Below are 24,947 nucleotides of genomic sequence, written 5' to 3'. Positions count from 1 at the left end.
ATGCACTCGGCCCTCGGCGCTGTTTCGCTTCGTACACGGCGCGCTATTGTACACGTGCACAATACACACCATTACCTTGTTGTTATCGCGCGGCACGGCTCGTCTCGACAGACAGCGACGCGAGATGCTGCCTGTAGTGCGTGTATCATCGTATTACGCCTCGAGACGATCGAGTGAAAGACCGTGCGACCATTCCTTATGAACCATTCGCGATTGTAGCTTACATTGTAGATTATTTAAATCTTACGTATCAAGACGTTGACTATTTAACGATATCGCCATGTACCCCGCGTGGTTTATTCGTTTTAAGATAACTGTTTCGTTAACAGATGTAAGATGTAGTACAGAGCTGAGAGTGCTGGAGCAACTTATTTAGGCTTGTTTCTACCAATAGATTAACTTTCTTGGATTAACTTACTCTTTATCTCTTTCTAATTTTTGGAACTAGAATAAGATGACAAGTAAATTAAACCGAGATTAAAGTTAATCTACATTGGTAGAAACAGGCCATACATATGTAGCTGACTAAATTATGAAATATAAAATATATTAACATACGGAATTATGAAAATTTGATTATCATTCCGAAAATAAGAAAAACTTGTAAAGGAACTGAATGAATGGATATTTAAAACAACTTGCCTTGCAAATATCTTTAAAGGCAATTTTAATATTATGAAAAAAAAAATACATTTAATAATAAGTTTCTATTGCCGTAAATGTCCGCATAGGAACATTTAAAGGATGGAGATGTTATCGCTCGCTTTATTCCCTCTGAATTTCTGAGCACGAATGTGGAGTATTCAACGTATTATTTTACATTGTGAAGTACTTCGACGCAATCATTACACTACGCTCAGCTGTTTAAGTTTTTTTTTTTTCAATTTCTTATTCAACGCGCCATTGTATACAAACAGCCACCTTGTTATTCCCGCGGCTAGGCTCGGTCCAGCGACGAGCAACGGGAACGGAGGGGGAGGGGGGAGGCGAGCACCAGGCGCTCCGCTGTGTCGCACTACTACTACATCGTCTACACCTTGAGACGCAGCGAGACGTATACAAGCGCACAGATCACTCCCCGCGAACGATAATAAAGCGAACGAACCGTATAAGTCATTACGCGATTGCTTGACCCCCGGCGGCCAATGCTCGATACGTACGAGAATCGAGACGACGGCCACTTGTCGTCTCGACCGTCGCAGACACCTCGTGCGAGTCGCGTTCGTCTCGAGTGATCGGGAATTGCGAATTGTCGCGTGATACTCACATGTCGCTTTAGCGATATCTCTCGGATCTCCCTGGTTGAATCTTTCGCCGTTTTCGTAACTCGTTATCGTGAACTTGTCCACGCCCGTCCTCGGCTCGCGAGAATGTGCGGAGGAATGACGTGTTTCCGTGAATAATAGCGCGGCCAATTTCACACCGATAACACGACGCGAGTCAACTTCATTGTTAATTAGAACGCGGGAGAAATCCACTCGAAATTATAAGATCGAATTAATACGATAAAAATATATATTTTATTATACACGTAATACGCTTCAAATGTATAAATATGTGTATACATTGTACAAGGTAGAGCCTACGCGTAAATCTCTCTCGTTACGGTTTAATATCTCAAGATCAATTTTATTAACCGCGCGATCAATTTTAATCGTTCTGATCTCAATTTATCGATCGTTTATCGTATGTAATACGTATATTTTCCGGGACAGTATTGATTTAAACTCCGGCCCCCGGAGCGTTATAAATTTAAGATCGCGTAGTTAATAAAAATAATCTCGATATATTAAAACCGTAACGTAAGGGGGCCACCTTGTAAATAGACATATATATTTATGTATATAATATCGACGATATTATCTTATCTCACATCACAATTCAATCTTACAATTTCAAACGATTTTTTTTTCGCGCCTGAATCAGCGGCGCGAGTTGACTCGCGTCGTATCGGGGTGAAGTTGCCCGCGTTCGTCTCGAGGCGTCGCGCAGTACGTGACGTCACTCCGTGAGTCGGCCGATAGTGTCGCGTTTCGTTCGGCGGTTGTCCGGCTGACCTTCGCTCGAACCTCCATCCGGCGCGTCGGAGTCGTACGTAATTCGGCGATCCGTTGGCACGCGTCAACCCGCGGATCCGTGGCTCGAGATCGGCGATGAAACCGCGATCGACGCGTCTAACCCAGACTCTCGGACGGCGATCCGATTCACGCGAGCATTCAGCACCGCCATGGCCGTTCGTGGACGCGCCGACTGAACGCCGCGAATCGGACCCAGTAACACTGGACGTTGCCTGAAGGTTATATGCTACGCGAGACGCGGAACGCGGGTCACAGGACGCGACGATTAGACAAAAACGTTGATGGTATCATCGACGCTGCTGAGTTACTGTCGCATCTGCGACCTGTGGCCCGCGTTTTTTGTGCCTTGTGATAGAACGACCGTGAACGGCGAGTGCGTTCGCCCGTGGCGGTTAATACGTCAAGGTGACCGCGCGATTTCCCCTCCGTCGCGTGAAATGTGTCGCGGGTGTCGCTCGTACGGACGTTAGCGTCGCGACGAAGAGTGTGATCCACGTTCGATTACCGCCGGGAGTGTCGTACATGAACGCGAGTGCGTATTTGTGCTGACGAGAGAGTGCGTGTGCAACGAGGGAAAAGCCGAGAGGAGGCGGAGAGGCACGGGAGGCATCGGGCAACGGTAGAGCAGCTACGTCGGTAAGTATCCTATTTGTTTCTTATATTCATTATTTAGAGGTTAAGTCGATTTCTGGTGATTATATTGTCACTACGCGGAAAGGATGGTTTTGTTGAAATATCTTTTCAAGATTTAGATACAGATTTGAAAATAATTATGTAGAACGCTCAAATTAGTTGCTAGAATGTCAACTTTTTGCAACATTATTAGGCTGCTATTAAAATTGTATCCAATAAAATTTTTAGATTTTTTTTCTCTCTAATTAAATTTTTTTCAGTAAAATTAAAAAGTTTCAATCATTACTTTGTATTTTAAATAATATTTTTTTCTTTATCTTTTGTCATTAGTGATGTAAGAAAGATAAATGTACAATATTATGAGTTAATTGGAGAGAAATATAGATAATATAAAATTCTTGTCAGACAAGTTTAGACATTTTTTTAATGTTTAAAATATTAATTAAAGCCCGGTCAATTGAAGCAACGGTCTACATTTTTATTTTTGTATTTATTATATATATTTATATGTCGGAATAAAAAATTGTCATATTTATACATAGAACGGTTTGAAGGGAAAAAGTTTTTTTAGGTATCTTTAGGTATCTTTACTTGAGAAGAGAAAAATGTGTGAGAGAAAAGTATGAAAAATTTATGACAATAATTTTTTACAGTATTATTTATTTTGAGCTATCTATTTTAATTCGCATTTATTTGTATTTTACAGACTAACATCTTTTGACAATTCCGTTGTGTGCATCGGATCGGTGAGTCAAATCACAGCTTATTTTAAATTTAAGACAATACTATGAAAGAATATTATTTAAGAATATTAATATAACACTTTGTTATTTAAAATAAATAAGGGAACTAGAACAGATTACTACTTATATTTAATTCTGAAATATATAATTATGTACATATAAAATATAATAATTAGAAATATATTAACTGCCATTTTTAGAAAATGTAAAAGTATTTAGAACATACAAAAATATGATATATTAATAACGTTATCTGAGCAATTTTTAGTATATATTATGATTAATTTTTCAATTTTATTGTTTAAATAAATTGTGAAAAATAAATAAGTGATACTATATCAAATAAATATAAGTTATTAAAAAATATAAAATATTCACATTTTTAGAACATAAAGTTTATATTTAAATTTCTTCCTAGTGTTCACATTACATTTATTGCGATATTGGAATCAAATATTTATGTATTATTTATGCACTTATGTAAAATAAAAATAAATTATAATGGGTTTGTGAAGCTAGCACGATATTCTATTAATATAAAAAATAATAATTTGAGTACTAGCTTTACAGAGATTCCATTATAATCTATGGTTACTATTTTCATTGAATATGATAAGAGAAATTGTTAGTGTTGAGATATATCAAGGAATTTTCTCTTTTTTTTCCAAGCATATTTATTAAATAAATGGACCTGCATTTAACTTGTTTATATTTTAGAATTAAATATTATACAAATTGGTGGGAAGAAGCAATATACATATATTCAGATATACTTTTAATAAAAATGTTATTAGCGCATAAATAACAGAAGAACAAAATTTTTTTTTACAAATATTTTAGATTGATAGAGTAAATATTAATCACACACGATCTGTCTTAATTAATTTAACAATAAACATATTAATATCATTAATTACATTTACTTCGATAAAGCATCAATTTTATTCTAATCTTTCCTAACTGTTACAATAAACATTATTTTAATAAGAAATAAAATATTGAAAGAATAAGACCAAGAAAGTTTCAATGTGTGTGGTATGTAATAATATATAATAATAGAATATATTATGGATAATATATAAGTATGCATGTGTATTGTACATATAATAACATATATATATATAATAATTGTGAAACATGCCAATCATATGATCGTACAATATTTTATAAATAGCCTCAAATTTTTCATAACTTTGATTTTATTATCTTATTTAATGTACGTTTCTGAGACGAAATTTAAATGAGAGATTTCACGAATTATAATAATCTTAATTTCTTCCAAGTTTCTCGTTATTTAATTTCGTTTAAATTGTTTTTCAAATATCTTTAGTTATTAATCTTTAATTGTACGAAAAATGTATTTTTGACGCAAAAAGCGCCTTAAACGAAACGTGCAGGTAGGATAATGGCAATGCGTATATATAAATCGAAAGCGATCTTTCCGGCTTTCGAGGTGGTCTATCCGGCGGCTTCCAGCTCACGCCGATCGAGCGTAACTTCGCGCGTTTCGGTCATATCGGTAATGGTGTCACGTATACCGAACCGTGTACACAACGTCTCATCATGGACAGTAACCCAAGGCACTGCTTGGCCCGATGTAAAGATTTCGCAATGGGGAAGCGCTCCTCGCGCGCTGATAAGAGGCGGGCGGGCCGCCCCCCGGGGGCGGGGGCGTCGGGTCTCTCGAATTACGGCGTTGCAATAAATTTAATAAAGCCGGAATTAATGTATGGTTGCTCGTTTCGGCTGAGAGCACGGCGCTCCTTATACTTATGTCCCGCTTTCGCCCCGAAATTTGAAATACAAGTAAGTGCGTGCGCCGTTTAAAACGTAATACGCGCATAAATTGCCGCGGTAAGCGTAAGAAATTGCTGCCGAACTAAAAGCCGCGCGTTGTATAAATTCCTATCTTATTACCGGCCCGCACGCGCGGCCCGTCGCGGTAATTCGCAATTTTTATTCCGCGCGCCCTTTTCGCAGTTTTCATTCCGGCGAACTCGTGGGTATTCTTTTTTTTTTTTTTTGTTTTACGACGCGCCTGAACTCTAAAATTCATGCGTTCAGCAAATTCTTATTTTTAAGAACTAATGAAAATATTTGTTGCTCGAGCTGCTATTTTTACATTGTTCACGTCCTTGATATATTAGCGAAATTGCTAAAAGGACCACGGCGAGCAAAGAGAACGCCGGACGGCGGCTAAGCGAGGACGATGAGTTTAGGAAGGGGAGGAAGGAGGAGGGGGACAAGGAGAGATGCGATGGTAGTCCGGCAGGAACATCTGCGCCCTTAATTATTTTACAGATTTAGTAGATCGTTATGGCTTGTAAAATTACTGCCAATTTCACGCCCCTAAGCTTATTTTATCCGCGCGTTAGCTGCCTATCGATGCATCGCCGCCGTGGCTTCCCGAAGGATATTGGGCATCCTTCGCGGCTAAATTAATGGCCCCGTTGTTTATGACTGCATCGGCACCGGACACGCAACGATTCCGTCGCGAATTCCCGTAAATATCCCCGATAATGCGATTCGCCCGCACTCCCCCTCCCTTTCCCCGCATAGCACCGCGTCTATTCTCTTTGCCCAGCATCCCATCGTCCTGCTCCCGTCCTCTCCGCGCTCTCTCATCAGGCAGCTCGTCAGACAGACGACGGTCTCCCATTCTTTTTTTTTCTCTCCTCGCTCGTTCGTGATCACTTCGTCCTTCTTCTGGTCGAGTAATTACTATCGATTTCTCGTTGCAAATTAATATCCGAGCGGAATTTTGCGTTGGGGTGTTAGTAAAAAATTGTTTTAGAATAATATTTGAAATGCAATTATTGTGTTGCATTAGTATAACATCATGGTACATATGACATATTTTTTATATTTTGATAAATGAATATAGGGGAATGTAAATGTAATTATTCTGAAAGTAATGAAACATATTTTTAAAAAATAATGCTTTTAAAAGAGAGGAGCATTAAAATCTCTGCTGATAATTTATCCAAGTTAAATATTTGAGATTAATGAAACAAATGTGTTATTATCCAGATGTTAAATAATGAGTGAATTATGATACAATTAGTGGCTAATGAAGAAGCGAATTGGTTTTATTAATGACACCGGCTGAGACTGTTGTAACGTCTCGCTAATATTCAACTTTCCTTGATATTAATTTTTACGAAGTCATTGGTATTTAACATTTGTATATAGAATTTGATAATTGTATACAGGATTTATTAAGATGATATAAATGTTATTTACCCCAGCGAGAGATAACGTTATACTAAAAATAATTATAAAAGAGTACGTAAAAAGATACTTTGTAATTCAAAACTGTATTCAAGAAAAATTAGATTTGTTTAAGAAGAATAGAAATAATGTCGTTTATATGATAATAAAAAAATTTCACGATCACTATCACACGTCGTGTAATTGATGCAACCTTAACCAAGGTTTAATAAAAAATTAATCAAATACAGTCACTCGCGATGCAAAAGAATCTCTTAAAACGCTCAACAAATAAATGAATAGATCGGCTATCTCGGTGAGATAATTGCAATTTGTAGAGAGCCTCGGCTGGCATTTTGCATTCGTCGCGAAATGCCATTGTTGCCGCTCGCGCCTCACATCTCGTCCGCGCGCGCACGCTCTCGCGGTGTAATCGAAATCGAAAATCGACGGGTGGAAATGATCCTCGCGAACCGCGACGCGCGCGACTACCGGATCCCCGGAACGGGGGCCGGGGGCACGGATCACTGTAATTTAATAAATTGCGATAGCTGCCGTCCCGGAGCAAATTGTAGCATAATCATTCATTAGTGGGTCGTGACTTCGCGTCGATGCGCACGACTCGTGTCCGTGTGTACGAGATGCGCACAGCCGTGCACGTATACCGCTATGCACTTTTCCCCTCCTCCTCTCGCCTGTGTATTCGCCTACTATATATATATATATATATATATATATATATATCGGCGCAACATATCGATACTTTGGAAAGTAAAGACTGCACGGGCAACGGACAGTTTTTTACGCTTTCCATAAAGTTTAATAAGATTGCATCGATTTTGGTTTAACTGTTAAGTGTATGCATTTGCCGTTATCTGTTGTCCGATCGGGAATCTTTCTTATTTCTTTCAAACAATCTCCACAAATTGACTTCAAGCTATCTTCCTGCATCTAAATTAGACTTCCTCTTTATCTTAATTTTTGCACGATTTCGTGCTGTAATATAGAGTCACATATTTTCGACTTAATAACTTTGGAGATGACTAACAGCGTATTAACGATAAAATCTGTTCCGGAGCGAAACAAAAAATTCTCGTGATGCATGCAAGATTAAAGCCAAGAGATACGCCCTTAGGAGAGGGAGATGGCTTCCTACAAGAGAAATTTGTAACCGTGACAAGGAACCAAATTAATTCGGATGACTGTACACGGGGCATCACTGTCAGCTGGTGTTTTAATTCGCGATCGACGACGCGCGATAAGTCAATCCCGACACTTAGTACTCGCTAGTTGACTCGACATTGACGAATATCTGATGGTATCGAAGGGTGATCTGGGGGTGTCGCGAGAAAAGGCGCAAGGTGCGAGCTCCGCTCGCGCTAATTACCAAGTCGAGGCTCCCTTAAATCCCCCGAAACTGAACCTTCAACGGCCACGCGGCGGATGAATCGTCGGTCGCAGGCTCCGCGCCGTAATAACGATGCGCGTCGTGAAAGCGAGCGGGCATCTCTCTCTCTTTCACTCACTTTTTATTTCTTCCACCGTCACCACGCGAGGAGAGTGGTATCTCGCCTTTCGATTAAATCGCTTGATCGAGAGAGCCGGCGGTGCGCAATTAGCTCCGTGCTAATTTCCTGTAATTAGTTCGCGGTAATGAAGTTATTGCTGGTTCGCGTCCCCGATTACACGGCATTTACATACATAAAACGCCATGACGCCGCGGCGACAAAACCTGTACTTAAAAATAACGATAACGCAACGTCGTTAATCGCTGATTAACAATTGCATATATCAATTCATGAGAATACTCGACGAAAGGAATGGAAGAAATAACGATGAGGAGAGATCGAGGAGAGGCAGAGAGGGGAAGCGGCTCAGTCGGCGATGCGCGGCGCGATATCGGAAACGTCGTATGGAAACTCGAACGAGTTTCCATACATTAGAATCGATCTGCTGGCGATTGTGTGTGAACGCGAGCGGCACAAGCCGGATGCAATTAATTCATGGCGCACGATGGTAAATACATACGATGATAAATATTCATATTTATGATGTGCTTCCGTAATTGCGGAGCGCGCGACACGGTTCCCGGAGAGTCGACTCGTGCGAAAAGGAGAACGCGGCCGAGTCATCCGTGGCATCGGGAAAAGGACACCCGTCCCTCGCGCGAGCACGACGTTTCCATAAATTTGTTAAGTAATTGCGGAGCACCGCGCCGCGCGTGCGTCGCGCGATTTAGCGACGACGCCGACGACGACAGCGTGAAATTAATTTACCAGGAGCCGCTTACATTACATAATAAGGGCGTGTCCCTCGGAGCATGTGTTGACTACAGTGACAGTCGATGTCAAAACCCGTTTGTCGTTCTTCATTTATAATAAGATAAGATAGATACGATTAATGTAACGCACGTTGCCTCGTAATCCTCGAGTTGCCAAGAGGTTAAACTTTTTTACGAGTATCAGTCGAGTATCTTTGAGGACTTGTAATACAAACATTCTTCAGTTCCTGTCGCTTATTTTAAAGAGTGTTGCATTAAAGCAATTTCGATTAGCTTAATTAATAATGTACTTCTTATTAACTTTATTCGCAAAATACATTCTCCATTGCAAGAAAAAAAAATTTAGAAATCGGGCTAAAATTTCACTGTTATTTGACGGAACGTGACTCTCCCTTGATGCATTGAGTGCATGATTATTTGCAAAGAGCTATCTAGATTCGTTTTTGCGTTCTCGAACACGGTTCTGAATAGAATCAATTATACGAAGGTCGACGAAACAAGGATTTGATAACGAGTGAATCGAACGATCGACGATTTGCGAACGATTTTAACGAATTAAAAAGAAGCGGATTTTTCGAATAGATTTATTGACGTAATAGCAATGGCACACATCGGGTGAATGCAATTCATTATATGACGCCCGGAGCTTCCATAGGACGTTTCATTCGCAGATATTCATTCAACGATCGATGCATTGATTAGCGAAAAACGATGTTTAAAATACACTCAGTCTATAGAAAAATGAAGAGAATTTACTATTTACTATTTATTTCTCTGTAGAAGCAATTTTGATTAGAGTATCCATAACGCATATATTATTTCTACACTGCATATCTGTAGAAATAATTAATTTATCTTGATTATTTTTATAGATCATGAAAAAATACAATTTAATTCTCTAATTATTTATTTAAGGACACGATAAATTATTATTATGATTTGATAAATGCTTTTTAATTTACATAGAAAGCTACAACAAAAAGAGACATATATAGGCAACGATAGTCTGCGATTGTGATCGCTCGTACACTCACTGTCTAGTTGATCGTTGTACGGGATCGCGACATGATCGCTCAATTCCCGTCGTGATCGACGTGGAAGCTCTCATCTGGGCAGAAAACTGGAAGCCCAGGGCTATGGTGGCGCGTGAAAAGGGTCTCGCTTGAAGATCGTCGTCGCTCGAGAAAATTACAGAGTTCATTGTTTCGCGTCGGCCCTTCGGTCCGGCGGTCTCGCGGAGGACGGCTCATTTTATGCTTCCTCCCTCCTCTCCTCTTTCATCCCCTTTAGTTCTTTTATGAGAGAGACTGCGTGCACAAATCGGCGGATACGATAATGCCGGTATTGACGTTTATATACGCGTCGTCGAAGGTGGAAAGGGAGAAGAGAAACGAAGAGGCGTGTTCAAGCCGAGACTGTGACTTTATTTATTATGTTGCGACAAAAAGTGTTCCATAAAAAGAGATTGCTGTATGCATATCCAAATACTAAACAATGTACAATAATGCTGAACTGAAAGAAAAGGAAAGAAAAACAAGGTAGAGGTTTATTAAAAATAATTGATGCAAATTATCTAGATTTTGGAATAATTTCTGGATACTAGGAAATAGAAGTTACATAGTATGAGGGATTGATATCTGATATTGGATAAAAAATAGCATTAAATGAAAATTGATTCACATACTCATGGAAATCATGAGAATCATCTATATTGCAGTTTTTTTCTCATGAGCTCAATTAAATCAAGCTGCGACTCATCAATTTAATTGTATTCATGTGTGATCGTTAGAAGAAAACATAACGAAGGCCAACAAAGTCAAGATGTCGTTACGTCTCCTCGAACGAAGTCCTTCGGTCTCCTTGTTCCGCCAAATGATAATAATTATGCGCGAGCGGAAGAGACGCGGGACGTGAGCAGAAAAGCGCGCGAGAAAATCATCGACTATTCAATTTTATTTCTGCGCCGTAAACATTATTATACATACAGGTGTCGAAGGTTTCTTTGACAGATTTCAAGTATTGACGGTTATGTGTCTATCAATAATTTCTGGATTAATTTGACTGAAAGCCTGAGGAACTTTTCGTACAAATTAAAAATAAAAATATAATGTTTATTTTTTATAAATTCTTATCTTTAATTTTTATTTTTACTTTAACATGTTTCAAGATATCTAAAAGTTGAATGTCAAATATTATCTTGAACAATTTAACTTTTACTTAGAAACAATATTAATTTATTGGTCAGTTTTATTATTTTTGGTCGAGGAAGTTTGAAATTGAAAAAGCCTTAGGAATTTGAAACCTCCCCGTAAAATAATTTGAGACATCCGGCGGAAAAACTTGATGATGTAAACTGCATGATCGTATCGTAGCGATAAAACACGTGCCGCATTGGTATAATTATTAACAATCGAGGTAAGCAAAAACGCGATTACGACGTACGTGGTTCTCGATCGCGAGTCTCTGTCCAGGATGAGTCTTTTGGTTTATATTTATCCCGCGTATGCTTCTCCGCGGACGAGGGTCCCGAATCCCTCTTTATTGCCCGGCACTTTTCTTCGGAGGAGTCCCTCCGAGTCAATTCCATCGAGTATCGATGGTGCTCGAGGAGAGTGAGGACGGGAGTTTGTAAACTTTTATTGCGCTATCGAAACGTTTGCACTTTCGGGACGCGCCACTTGACGCCGCTTGTCATAAGAAAGAGGGCGGCAACGGCAACTTAAAAATCAGCCGAGGGACCGGTTCCTTCGGCTTTTCGCCGCTTCGTGAGATTTCATCGAGCGAAGATATTGCTTTGTGATCGAGTTTTATCAATTTTTCAAACGCGTTTAAAATTTTCCCGTGTCCAACGTTTCTTCGGATACAGAACGATAATCCAATTCTTTCGATGCAAAACTACCTATATAATCATGCTAACCTTTTATCACGTTGTATACGTTTAACATACTTTAAGATATATCGTATCAATTAATTTCCTTTCTCGAATATACGGAAACCACTTTATAACTGCGAACGTCTCTGGTAGCCGTTCTATAATACCTATAATTCAGAAATTATCGTACAATCGCGAAATTACGTTTATTGATAGATACAGTTACTCTCGTTACATGTTCTGATTTTCTCCGTTTTCTCTTTTTCTTGCTCTCCCGGGAGTGAAATATCCTAAATATCAATTAGCAAAAAGACTTGCCAACGAAACTCGCCGCGGTATCACTCCGCGAGCAACGTTAATTGGCGATGGGGCTCTTAATGAAGGTAGTATTCCCGGGGCCGTCGTCGTGCGCTCATTCGAAAAATTATGGACTATTTAAATCCACAGGCGCGTACGATATGTGGCTAAATAAATGCGCCCGCGGGATAGGCGGTCGATAACCTACTTCGCGTCGATATCGCGCTGCGTATCGTTACGTGCCGATGCGCGATCCTCGGAATCGTATAGCGAGTTTAATCGAGCCCGCCCGGCTTTCGCGTTCTTCGAATCGAATCGAATCGATGGTATTTAAGCGTAATAAAGCACCTGGTGTGCCCGGGACGGTTACGCGGAGAGGAAAGGTCTGGGCGTGTTCGACGGTCTAACGGGGTCGACGATAGCCGCGGCTAATGACGCTTTCCCTCATTGACTTCGCGACTTCTCTTACCCGCGATTAATTTCCTAATCCGCCGGCCGGAATAGCCGGTATCGGCCGATGGAGGTAACGCTCGCTGCTCCTCGATTTACGACGATCCTAACGGGAGATACGCGTCCGGCCCCTCCCCGAAGGCGAATCTCTCATTGCTAACAATTCGGCCATTACGAATAGCCAGTTTTCCGTTTTATTTTTCACTCGCGAGCAAACGAAGGCTACATCCGCGTTCGGCCGCGAGCGCGCAGTGTTACGGAGAACAATAATAGCGCCTCGTTGTCGTTAACCTCTATGCAAGTTCAACGCCCATTATCATTCAACGTGGAGCTTGTTGTAATATATCACCATCCCGGGTAAAAAGTGAGTAGACGCTTAGGAGCAAGGAATAATACCGTAACTCGAATACTGTCCGGATAGCTAAAAAGAAATCCATCATCTGCAAATAATTCGTATATCGGATCAGACAGTTGGACTCGACGATCCGGATTATTAGCACGTGTCTTTATCGATAATAGAATTATCATGCAACAATAATCGCCTAACGGTTACTCTCGTAACTCTCTTCTACAATTAATAATTAACTTTTGTAAGTATCTATTTCACAATTATTCAGAAATGTTAATCAACTATTGGCTGTAGTAATAGTAATCTTTTATCCGCATCACGTGCTGCATTATGGTTTAAAGATAACTCGACCTGTTTTGAATGCTGATGTCAAATGATGCTTTCGAAAATAGCGACTTCGAGCTTAAAATGCCGTGGCGAGGAATCAGCGAGGGGCATGGCGCGCGCCACGAACGGACCCAATATTCCGTACGTCCGTCGCCGCCTACGTGGCTAGGTGGTGAGGACCCCGCGGGGCCCAGAGTCGTTCGGGGTCTTGCGTTTGTCTTTAACGAGCTGCTGCGGCGCAGGTGTATCTCACCGACCACGCAGGGCGTGGCACTCCTATTCGTTAGCGCGGACAGATTCGTCGGAAAAGGCACGGCGCACGCACACGCTTCGCGACCTTTCGCGGTATTACGTGCAACATGCGGCCGCACGCGGGACTACTCGGTTATGGGATCCTTTCGACACGCGAGCCGCATGGCTGGATATATCGCGGGTATCTATAGTCGTCAGTTCTCGATCGCCGTTGTATTGTACGTTACGTAGAGATTGACATTCCCCGATTTAAAATATAGCCTTTCGATCTGATCAAGAGAATTTATCAACGATTTGCCCTTAAACATTCTTACGAGACAACCGTATTAGCATAAATTACTGGCGTAGTAGAGACCTGCAAAGAGAAAGAGAGAGAAAGAGAAAGAGATATGTATGCGCGGCTCGTATACGCGTGTGCTGCGTGAATGGGCGTATATGCTAATAGAGAACATACGCGTTACAGGCCGTAATTAGCTACCGTTCAGCAAATGTTCCTGCGGCAATTGTTTGAAAGCAACAGACGTACCACATTACGATAAATCTGACTAAAGTAACGGCAACTAAGCCGTACAGAGAGAAAGAGAATGGAGAGGAATATAAGCTCCTTCTATTAATACGAAAATCATTTCCTATTCATTGCTTGGAAAAAAAAGATTAATTCATGATCCTCGACGCAAATTTCTGTCCGTATTTGTTTGCGAAGTCGTTTTGTCTGCGGTATCCTTCTCTTATACCTTCGCTATCCTTCTCCATGGAAATGTTATGGAAGAGGGAATAATTGTCGGCAGGATTTATCGAGATGCGTGGGAAACGTGCGTTTTCAATCCCGCCGAAGACGCGCGAGCGATCAGCTTGAGCTAAGAGAGAGGGGAAACTGAGGGACCTCGGGGCCCCGGAGACGCTTAATGAGCGACGTCAGATTTTTTTTCTCTACAGCTCGACGCAATTAGACTCTGTCCCGTTTGCCGAAGGGACGCGCGAAGAGTAATGACGGCGTGCTAAATTGCCGGTCGTGAATCGGAGTCGATCGTCCGGTCGACGTGAACGTGCAGGCATACTAAGTGCGACGAATATTTCGCGATTCTTAATGTCGTCGCGCGTTTTTAGTTATCCCAGCGGTTTTGCATTTCTCTTTTGCAACATGTAAAAGATGATTGAATATGTTTTGATTGATTGAATGTTTTCAAGGGATTTGATTATTCTGAGAACCAAACGTTCAAAATTAATTTTCTTCTACCCAAATGAATCTCGCATATATTATGAGAAGGTCAAAGAGTAGAAAAAGTATTTTCTTATTTCCTCGATTTAGCTACATTATTTTAAGTTTATTTCGCATTGTAAAAATTAACAATTTTCTTTCCCAGCGGGTTAAAGTATTAGAGCTGAAAGAGGAATGTTAGAATGCGGCATAATATATAGATTCTGAAAAAAAAGGGGGATCGAATGTTAATTGCTCCTAGAAGGAACAAAGCGCTGACTCTGTCGTAGAGCGCGTTTACTTGATTTAACAACCGCGTCGCTTGACTAGTTATAAGTAATTTTATCATAAAACCTCGACAGCGCTTTAAGAGGTGAACTTCCGACTCCTGTTCTCAAGGCAATGGATTATGTCAGACGTCTGACACTACCGTTCATATTGTCGCGACGCTAATAGTCGCATAATCACTTCGTGATTCATACGGGAAAGCGAAAACATATCCTATTTTGCATAAACGTATCTATTGCAATTATTGTTTAATGACCACGGGCCGTATAAGAATGTCACTGAAATGATGATGCTATTCGATCCTGAATAGCATAACATTAATTAATCGGATTGATTCCTTCTATATCTCACGTAAAATATATCTCATTTTTTTATCACGTCTTTATATTTTTATTTAGAGTCCTACAGATTTTATCATCATAAAGATGCAAAAAGAAAATGTTGAGTCTTTTTCTATTTATTAAATAGCTAGCACATCCATTAAGCATGTTTTTCTAAAGTATTGATTAAAACTCTAGTGTTTACTATTTAAAAGATTAGCATTAAAAGAGAAAAGTAAAATAAAGTAAAAGATTAAAATAAAAATGTATTCTTTTAAAAGAATACTTAATTGATTCGGTTTTATTAGACAATCTAAAGTTAAAATGATATGGTCAGAAAGATAGCAATATTGTATTTATGACGAAAAGGTCTTGAATTATGATTTGCGCGTGATGCAGGAATAAGAAAAGGCGAGTGAACAGAAAATACAATGCGATTATCTGGTAACAAACGGAGAAACGATTTTAATGATCATTTTATTGCGTGACCGGCCTCGGGTCACCTTTTAGTTTTCCGTGGGCGGAAATTGATGTGGCTTTATGCTACTTCGATCGCCTCGAGTAAGATGTTTAGATTCGCACCTGCACCGAGTGTACGAGTTGTATCTTATCCGAGTTTTTACGCTTGCGCCGAATACAATAGGCATATCGTGACTTACCTTTTACCGTAGAAGTGAAAATAGGCGCGAGTATCTAGAAGCGAGAAATCAGATCTTTGACTCGTGAAAAAATCTGCCAGTGAGATATAACATCGTGCGAAAATCAATTGAACTAAAATGAAATATGCGATATATATCTAAGGCTTCGATATGTCTCAAGTAGAGTCTGATTTTATTGAAAAAAAAAATAGAATCACGTTATATTGTCCAGCCTCTGTTTGAATCGTCTTATCCTATTACACTCATTTTAACGACCGAGTGAAGCGATACATAAATTATTTCTTCGATATCTAATCGAGCACCAATTAACGTTGTCTGTAATCAGAGGTATAAAAAAAGCTAACGCGCGGCAATAACGTAAATCTCGCCGATTACGAATTAACGAGCGCTTATTTCGTTCTCCGGTATCCTCTACTCCTTGATATTCTCTCTCTCTCTCTCTCTCTCTCTGTCTCTCTCTCTCACTCACTCTTTAAAGTAATCCGGGACAGAGTCGTTCGAGTATATAAGAAGTAACTCGTGCCATAAATTCCCGTCACGTACGCGGATCCGGCCGCGGAGTTTCCGACGCATCGACGGGCGCTTGATTTCCTGCCGGTTCCCTGATCCATCCTTGTGCCCGGTCCAGGCGAGCAGGGGTCAGCCGACGTGTGTGCGCGCCACGAAAGACGATGGCTGCTGCAGGCACGTCCACGCGGGACCTACTAAAAAGAAACGTAGCCGCTACGCTCTCTCGGCTCGGAGCGAGGAGCAATAAGACAAAATGGCGCGGCCGGTCAGGCTTGTTAATTGCAGTTTAGTGTTCTTGCTCGTAATTAGGTGCATTCGTGCACCTGGGCAGAGTCCGAGCAGGCTCGAGCGAGCGAGCGAGCGTGGCCGGGCTCCTCGCACGGCTCCTCTGCTCCCGGGATAATTACCGCATCGGCATCGGCCGTCATACGTTCTTTACCAGAGACGATCCTCTGGCCACAGCTACCTGCGACGCGCTGCACCGCGCCGGCTGCACTTCGCGCCACGTGTATATATATATATATATATACATATACATATATAGATATATGTGCATGTGCGTGAACGCTTCTACGAGCGGCCGGTGGTAACGTCCCGGGGCACGACGAACGATCGGCGCGGACGTTCTCACGGAACACGCAGCCTGGAAACGCGCGGAGTGCACCACCTCCCGGCGTGCCCCGTCACATAGCGCGGAATCGAAGCGAGTCGCGCAATAAATCCGCGAGCGCGCTTTATTAAATCCTTCAATGCGATGTACCTGAAGGCTCAGCCAGTGCCTCGGCTCCGTAAGGGAAAATCTAGTTCCTTAATTTTTAAGTGTTTATTAATTATCGCAGACAATAGCGCACAATGGCTTGTCTTCGGTTCTCCGTTATGAATGGCGTGAGTATCCAACCGTTAAGAAATCCAGACGCGGGCAAAAGCACTTCGTTCTCAATAGCGATTTCTTAGCGCGTAAAATCTATTCGTGACTTCTTCCTTGTGAGTTCCTTGACATTTTACGAATTAATAAATATCAAAGTTATGCCAATCGCGATCGCGGTTTCCCAGGAGTAACATATTGTTAGTGTGCGTGATGTCTGCGAGGTTTTGCGCAAGTGTGACGAACGAAAGAAGTCGTGCTTCACGTAACTTCATGTGGAAATGCGTAGCGCATATATTCCTATGTACATCGTTTATTTCTATAAAGCCGCGTTAAGAGGTAAAATAAATATCGAGATTAAGATCGCGTTGATGATCTCTGAGTCATAGTATCATAATGCGTACAGCTGCGTAAATAGGTGTGTCGTACCGACGATTAAACCGCGGCAACCATAACGCGGATTATTTCCCAAGTCCTGTTGCTTCGTCATAAAACGACGAAGGATTATTTCCCTCTACGCTCGCTCCTTTTGCACCCGACAATTATTTCGTTTATTTAATAGTCAATTACATTTTATCCTGATAATGGACGACTTGGAAAGATTTATTTATTTATTCAATTTATATTCGGATTTATTAACCATTGAAATACTTTCTCTCTCAACGAGTTTGCTTCTTAATACTTTCTCTCTCGACGAGTTTGCTTCTTTCATCTGTGTGATGTAAAATAAATAGTATTATTTTGTGAACATTATATATTATAAAAGAAATACGGAATTGTCAACGTAGAGTTTATTATGTTGTCGCGAAAAGGGTTAGGGAAAATTACACAGTCTGACCTCCGAAAACACGACGACGCATCCGCCCGTAAAAGCAGAGATGTATACAGATAGACATTGTAATTATGCGAGCGCAAGGAATAAAGGGTCTCCTCCTGTTGTTTTAATTTTAATAAATGCAAAACTCATTTTGAATATTCATGTGGATGGCGGATGATTCCTTTTGTAATTGCAACCCCGCTCATCACTTACTCTCCCATGTAGTTGGAAAACGAGGACCGAATTGCAGAAAATGTATCGTTCGTAAAGAAATTTCTTTTGGTAGAGTATTTAAACGGAAAGAAAGAAAGAAAAACAGCGAACTTTTTACAAAAATAGGTTTATAGGATTGTTTTTTTATATAAAATTAATCTCTCGATAACAGACAGTTTTCTTTCACATATTTGCACATATATTAAATGCATAAATTTAATTTTTTACACTTTATTAAATTAATGTTATTAAGTATTATTACTATTTAAGTACAATTTTTATATAATAATTGTAATATATTAATCATAATTAATCCTTATACTTTAGGATTTTAATCTTAATACGTTAATTAGACCTTAATACCAATTAGAGAAGTTAATTACTCATACGATCTTCTCATCATCGAGTTTTCGATCGTGCACAGATAATGAAAGTATTTTATTTCTCAGTTTTTCCTTCGGGACCGCCACGATATCTTCGCGTGTTTGCGAAAGTGTTTACCACGCTTGTGCTCGGAGTCGTCTCCAGAAACGACAAGGCTGCCGCCACCGCAATTAACACCTAGCTGGTCGTTAACGTGTCTCGGACTCCCGGACTTTGCCTTTTCGGCCGTGTTTCCGTCGTCTCTTTCTCTTTTCTCTTCTTTCTCCCTTCTCCCCCCCCTTCCTTTCTCTTTTCTGCTTTTCGTTCGGGAATTCTTGTCCGAAACCGACACCACGGAAACGACCAAGGACCCCTTTATTGTTGCGACCGCTCGGTTGTTTGACGAGACCAGTAGCTGACTCGCTAAACGAAGTTCTGTTTGTCCAGCGTCGATTTTTCCAGCGCTACGCACGTTTCCCCCCTTTTTTTCAGAGAAGAGGATTTTCTCGACGGCGTCGCGTTTTGTCTCGACATTTCGGTGTCATTCTCTGATCCATTATCATACCGCGTGTCAGTAACCCACTATTCTACGATGTTTGCCGAAACAATCGACCATGCCTGAGAAAGATTCTTTTTAAAAGGCTGCTTTTAGTAAACAAAGTATACTCTCCGTGATTTCGTAATATTCTAGATTTTCTTGTGCTTCGTATAAGAATGTATTGGGTTGGCAAGAAAGTAATTTCTCATATAGATTGTCTGTCTGTCGAATGACAAGAGAAAAACATCATAACGGTAAAACAAAAGAGCGTCACCGCAAACATAAGACTATCCATATGAGAAAACCGAAATTACTTTCTTGCCAACCCCATAAAAAGTAACTTGTAATATTACATTCCCGTCATCGAATAGGGAAGATTTTTTGAGAAATCACGACGGCGCTCTTGAAGGCGGTTCAACGGGAACGAGCTGTCAAGAAAATAATTCGCCGCGATAAGTCGGCGGATCGGGCGTATGATCTAAATTGCGGGCGTTATTATTTCGCGTCACTTTTTTTATCGAGCAAACAACGGGGCGCGCCATTCTCAAGCAAGTTTTAACAGTTTAAACCACCCCCCTCCCCTCTCCCGCCTCCGCGCGTGCACCGCGCGCGCGATTGCATCCGCCGACGATGGCGGCGAGCAGGCAGTGTTAGCAGTGGCTGCGTTTTCGGGTTGCATTAAATGCCGTTCCGCGTTGGGCGGACGTTCTTAATTTCTTATTGTGTATTAACATGCCACACGTGTGCTCACGCGAACGAGCGGTGCGGGCGGGCGAGCGCAGTATCGCGCTTCGGAGTTTTGTTTTTGCCCGCCGGGAGGACCCGTGTGGGAGACGGCAGCTGTGCATTTCAGATAATACGATCCCGCGTACACACCACCTGCATTTGCTGCGATGTGTGCATTACGCTCGGTCACGTTACCGATAAGAACGAGTGTGGGCGCTATACGGAATACATACGATTGTGTCCCCCTTGGAAGATTTTCCCGCGAATCCGCTTGCAAAGCGCACGAATCCATGGGTATCGCCCGTTTACGACTGGTTAATTGTTGCCAGTATCATTTGTAGTTGCTTCGTGTAAGCAAAACGCGTCGAAATTGGGTTTGCTGGGCACTCGTAGCGAACTCAGAATTATTTTCTTTCCTTTCTCCGTCACGTTTGACGTCGGTAAGGCTACGCTCGGTGCGAGGCAAACGAGAATTTAAGAATTCAGAAACAAATTACACGTTAGATACGTTGTTTCAGAATCGTCTGCCCTGGCGCGTCCCCTCTCGCGCCCATAAAGACGGTCGTCGTGTCGCGGCCGCGGGGCAAACGCGCGGGATATGGCGATGCATACCGGGATAAATGACAGGAGGAAGGAAGAGGCGAGCGAAAAGGGTCTCTCGGCACGACGAACGAGAAAGAGAGTGAAGGGGGAGACGGAAGGATTGGCCTGGAATAGGCCTGTGGTAGTGTGGGAGGACGCGCCAGATTGCGGGCCTGTCTTTCCGGGCGTACGAGGCGTGAAAGGAGAAGCATTTGCACCCATGCAAATTTCGCCATTGGGCCCGACGACCACGTAGCCGGTCATCGGGCCCGTGATTTCTCTCTCGTGGCGGATCTACTACTACACCTTTGAACGATATGCCTCGCGCGCGACGCGGGTGTTCGCGAAGCGAACGGGACCGTAGGACGTGCGGTACTACACGCGTGCGTGTGCGTGATTTTGAATGCCTAGACGCATTCAAAAATCAAAGCGGTATTGTGCGGCACGGTGATTGGCCCCGGAGCGGAATGTTGCTCGTCCGCTGCCGATTCGCTGTTGACCACCGGTTTTCTTTATTAATGGCATTCCATTCGCGCTGAGCCTTATTACCTCTCTTTGATCTGTTCTGCGTATTGTAGTCCCGGATTTGTAAGGCACTTCTCAAAAAAAAAAAGGGGGGGGGGAGAAAAATGATACAGCGTAGCTTCCTTTCTTTTCTATCTCTATTTCTCTGCCTTCACGCTGCTTTTCCATTTTTCTATGCGATGTAGCACACGTAGACAGATGTACATATATGTAGACGTTACACTCAATTGATAACATTTACTTTAAATTCAATCGCAATAAGGACCGCGGTTGTGCATTGTATGCAGCATTCATACCGTCGTATTCGCAAATAACGACACAATGCCCGGCGATTATTCATCGGTTTGATTGTGCATTGAGTTCGCGCTAATCGATTAGCGCATGTCCCGTCTGTTTCGAGCCTTCTCGCATGACGTTCCTTCGCATCAGTGATTCTAAAAGAGTTGTCAGCCCGCACGCGCGTGCGCGGGAAAGGGAAAAGCGCGAGCGAGACGGAGAATCAAAGAGAGAATCGGCCGGGCACGGCTTCACGCTTCATTAAGATCGGGCCGAGGTCCGATCGCGCAATTAGCGGCGATCGTCTATTAATTAATCCCGCGATTAACGTCGATAACGCGCTCCCGTGTCCACGCGCATTCGCAAGTAATTAGTCGCCCGGAATTTCATGAGCGCGTCCGCGCTCTCTTATCCGATATCTCTCCTCTCTGCCTGTTGTTCCCTTGCGCTCCGTTTGTTGCATCCGTCCACCTTATGCCTTTCCCGCGTGCATTTCTCGAATGGTTATCACCTTTCACCTATAGCCGCGTTGCTCCCCGCCGCAAATTGAATTTGCCAACGACTTTGGACCCGGAATCTCGCATCGTCGCAGCCGATGCAGCAGCAGCAGCAGCAGCGTCTCGTGAGCAGCCGTTACTGCATCGGTGCATCGTCATTGTTGTCCCCGTCGTAAAGACGGCCGGTTTATCGGCTGGTCCGACCGTTCGATTACCCGTTCGTTTAATAGCAATTACCTTCGTAAGCGTGTGGAGATTCGCCGTGCTCTTTTTTTCTCCGTCGCGCTTGAGAAAACTTATTTCGCGAACAGTGCTCACGACATCCGTTGTTGTCTCGTCGATTTCTATATGAATCTGAAGATACCTTACGATGAAATTGTGAAATGATAAATAAAAGACGCTACGGATGACAAGTTGCGGGACCGCGTTTGGGCATGGCGATTCGTCATGCTCCTTTTTTTTCCATTCAGGAAGTAGAGTACGCCGCTTCTCACGAGAGAAAAGATGCGGAACGGAGATTGCTTTTTTGTGTGACAATATTTACATCAATATCAGGTTCTTTCTGACGGAGTCATGAAATTAATATTAAAAAAAAAAGTAGAAGTTGTACGTCGTGCTCGGTGAATCATCATCGACAACAGCTAATATTCATCTTTTACAATTTCATGTTTTTTTTTTCGCATTTTTTGTGGAGAATTAATGCGACGTTCCGACATCGAAGCCGCACATCCGGGCATCGTTGACCCAATTATATGGTCCAGCGACGTAGCCACTCTCTTCTCGATCTGATATTGTCGAGAGGAACGGAGCGCCTCGATGACGTTCTGCGTTCCCTGCTGATGGCTCTACGTATATCGTTTGTAATTACATACTTTACGGGGTGGCGCCAATTACGATGCCGCGGAAATAACGTCACGGTATTTATTATCTTTAGTATTATCGTCGTCATTTTATGAATGTCGGGATTAATACAGATTACGGGTGCTCCAGTACGTGGATATATGTGATGCAGCATACGCTCGATTGCAATTACGCGACAATATTTTCACGGTGGCACAGGAATTAAATTTTCTTCGTTCACACGATCATAAAATTCGCACGCACATGCATATATCGATCATTAGAAGCTTATAATCACGGAATACTTTGTTTAGCAGAAGATATTCCGTATCGTAATAGTTTCTTTATAATTTTTATTACAATACTTTAACAGTACACATACGACAGATATTAAAATACTAAGTTTGTATCGGCAATTCTTCTAATCTTTAAATTGTTTAATGTATATAGCGATACAAGCGTAGCATCGTCTTTACATTTAGCGCATATACACGATCATCTACGGTCCGACATTGTTGGGGCTGACGTCGCGGCTTCGTCCTGCACATTCCACATCACTCATGCTTTTTGCTACGAGAGCATCGAATCCGTTGGATTCTCTTTGCAGCTTAAAATAGAATTATGATACACCGTCAGAGCGAGTGGCGGTGACAAAAACTCACCCCATTACCCGCCGCGATTACGGCTCGGTATTCGACAGAAGCCGCTTCCGGATTCATTGTACAGCCGACGATAATTATGCGATTATCCCGGATTAAAATTCGATAAAAGCCGTAAATGGCGGCTGATACGCCCGGCGGTATCATTTTTAACATAATAAACCGGCCGAGGTCGATGGGTCGTCGACGCTTAACTTCCTGGACGATCATGCGCGTCATTAACGGTAACATTAGGAATTAGACTTCAGGTATCTCATTTCCGAGCTATCGAATCGTCGCTGAATGATTAAGCGATGCGTAAATAACAGATTAGTTATTGACATCGAGATTTTTTGTATTGTATTGATTGACTCTATTGATTTTCGTGAAAAGTAATATATGCTTGTGATTTTTTGAAAGGATAGAATAAAGGGAAATGCAAAATATAATCTTGTTTTAATAAAATATTAATTATATAGTAATAAAATTTATTTTAACACATAAAAATGAAATTGACATTTCTTACGTAATGGCAAATATAAGAGTACTTTTTCGTATACAAGAGATTTATTTTGTCGTGCACCCATACACACATACAAGACACCTGCAGTCGGGTCTTTTCAGACTGAAAGAAAATAAATGAGCGAAAGATGGCCCATGGTACAGCAAATGATTCTGATGCCCAAGCACACTTTCTCATGGGAACCACGTGCGATATTATTCGCGTAACCAGGTGCACGCTATGACTTGGCGATGACCGTGTGCGACAGCGTGCTCGTGTTCAAAGGATTCGTATCGCAGTCGGGACACGGGAGGACGAAAGGAGCGAGCATGGACCACACACAGCTCGCGCGCGGTTATTACGCTCGCCGGCTGCGCGCGGAGGGCGCCACAACAGCGGTGTTGAGGTTGATTAATTATCATTGCCATTCGTTCACATTTGCGATACGTCGCGTACGTGTGCCCAACATTGTACCGTATAAGGCGTCGTGGTTCGCGGACCATTTGTGCGTCGACGGTCTTGCCATCGCGTCGCTTTTACAGCGTCATACATCCTCTATTAGAGAGAGGGAGGAGAGAAGAGGAAAGCAAAAAAAAAGAGAGAGGGGGGGGAAAGAGGGATTTTGCGTGATCGCAAAAGTGTCGAATTTTCTGTTTGAAATAATTTGGAAATAAAGCGTATGCAATTGATTTGTAATTAGCAATTAACTGTGGCTGAAGTTCTGGAGAATAAAAAATAAGAATTTATAAAAATAAAAAGAAACTTTAAAAACAACTTTGAAAAGCTTAGAAGAGAAAAGAATTGTCTCTTACAAAACCTAAAATCTTCCCGCTGCCCAGAGTGGCGCGAAACAAATAAGTGGACACGTGAGAAAGCCTTCCTGTAGGTACGAGCAAGATACGCATCAGAATCACATTATACCGCAGTCACGTCGGAATCAGCGACGTAGTGCCTGGGAAGCAACAATGCGTGAGCGATGAATCGGCGATTCTCCAAAATCTTTGTTCCCGCGACGATCCACAAATTGTCCCGCGTTATACGCATCGTGCGGTCGCGCGCGTGAGAGGCGGCGGCCTGCGACGTCCGAGACGAGGATTC

At 42.0% G+C, this 24,947-nt stretch overlaps 1 protein-coding gene across 3 annotated transcripts in view; it reads left to right on the top strand.

Annotated features, from left to right (window-relative positions):
- The window catches only part of LOC105837961 (zinc finger protein basonuclin-2), a 250,438-nt gene that overhangs the window by 35,146 nt on the left and 190,345 nt on the right, over positions 1-24,947 (top strand). Inside the window, exons 1-2 of one of the 3 annotated variants that reach the window (XM_012683178.3) lie at positions 2,612-2,714; positions 3,418-3,457. The exons of the other annotated variants lie outside the window; for them this stretch is intronic. The gene's annotated coding sequence lies outside the window, so the exon portion shown is untranslated. Of the gene's footprint in view, positions 1-2,611; positions 2,715-3,417; positions 3,458-24,947 lie in introns of those variants that run through there. 3 annotated transcript variants of the gene reach the window in all.

The sequence above is a fragment of the Monomorium pharaonis genome, chromosome 11, assembly GCF_013373865.1.
Source record: "Monomorium pharaonis isolate MP-MQ-018 chromosome 11, ASM1337386v2, whole genome shotgun sequence".
NCBI lineage: Eukaryota > Metazoa > Arthropoda > Insecta > Hymenoptera > Formicidae > Monomorium > Monomorium pharaonis.
The sequence above is the reverse complement of the archived record's forward strand: the minus strand, read 5'-3'. Positions and strand labels throughout refer to the sequence as shown.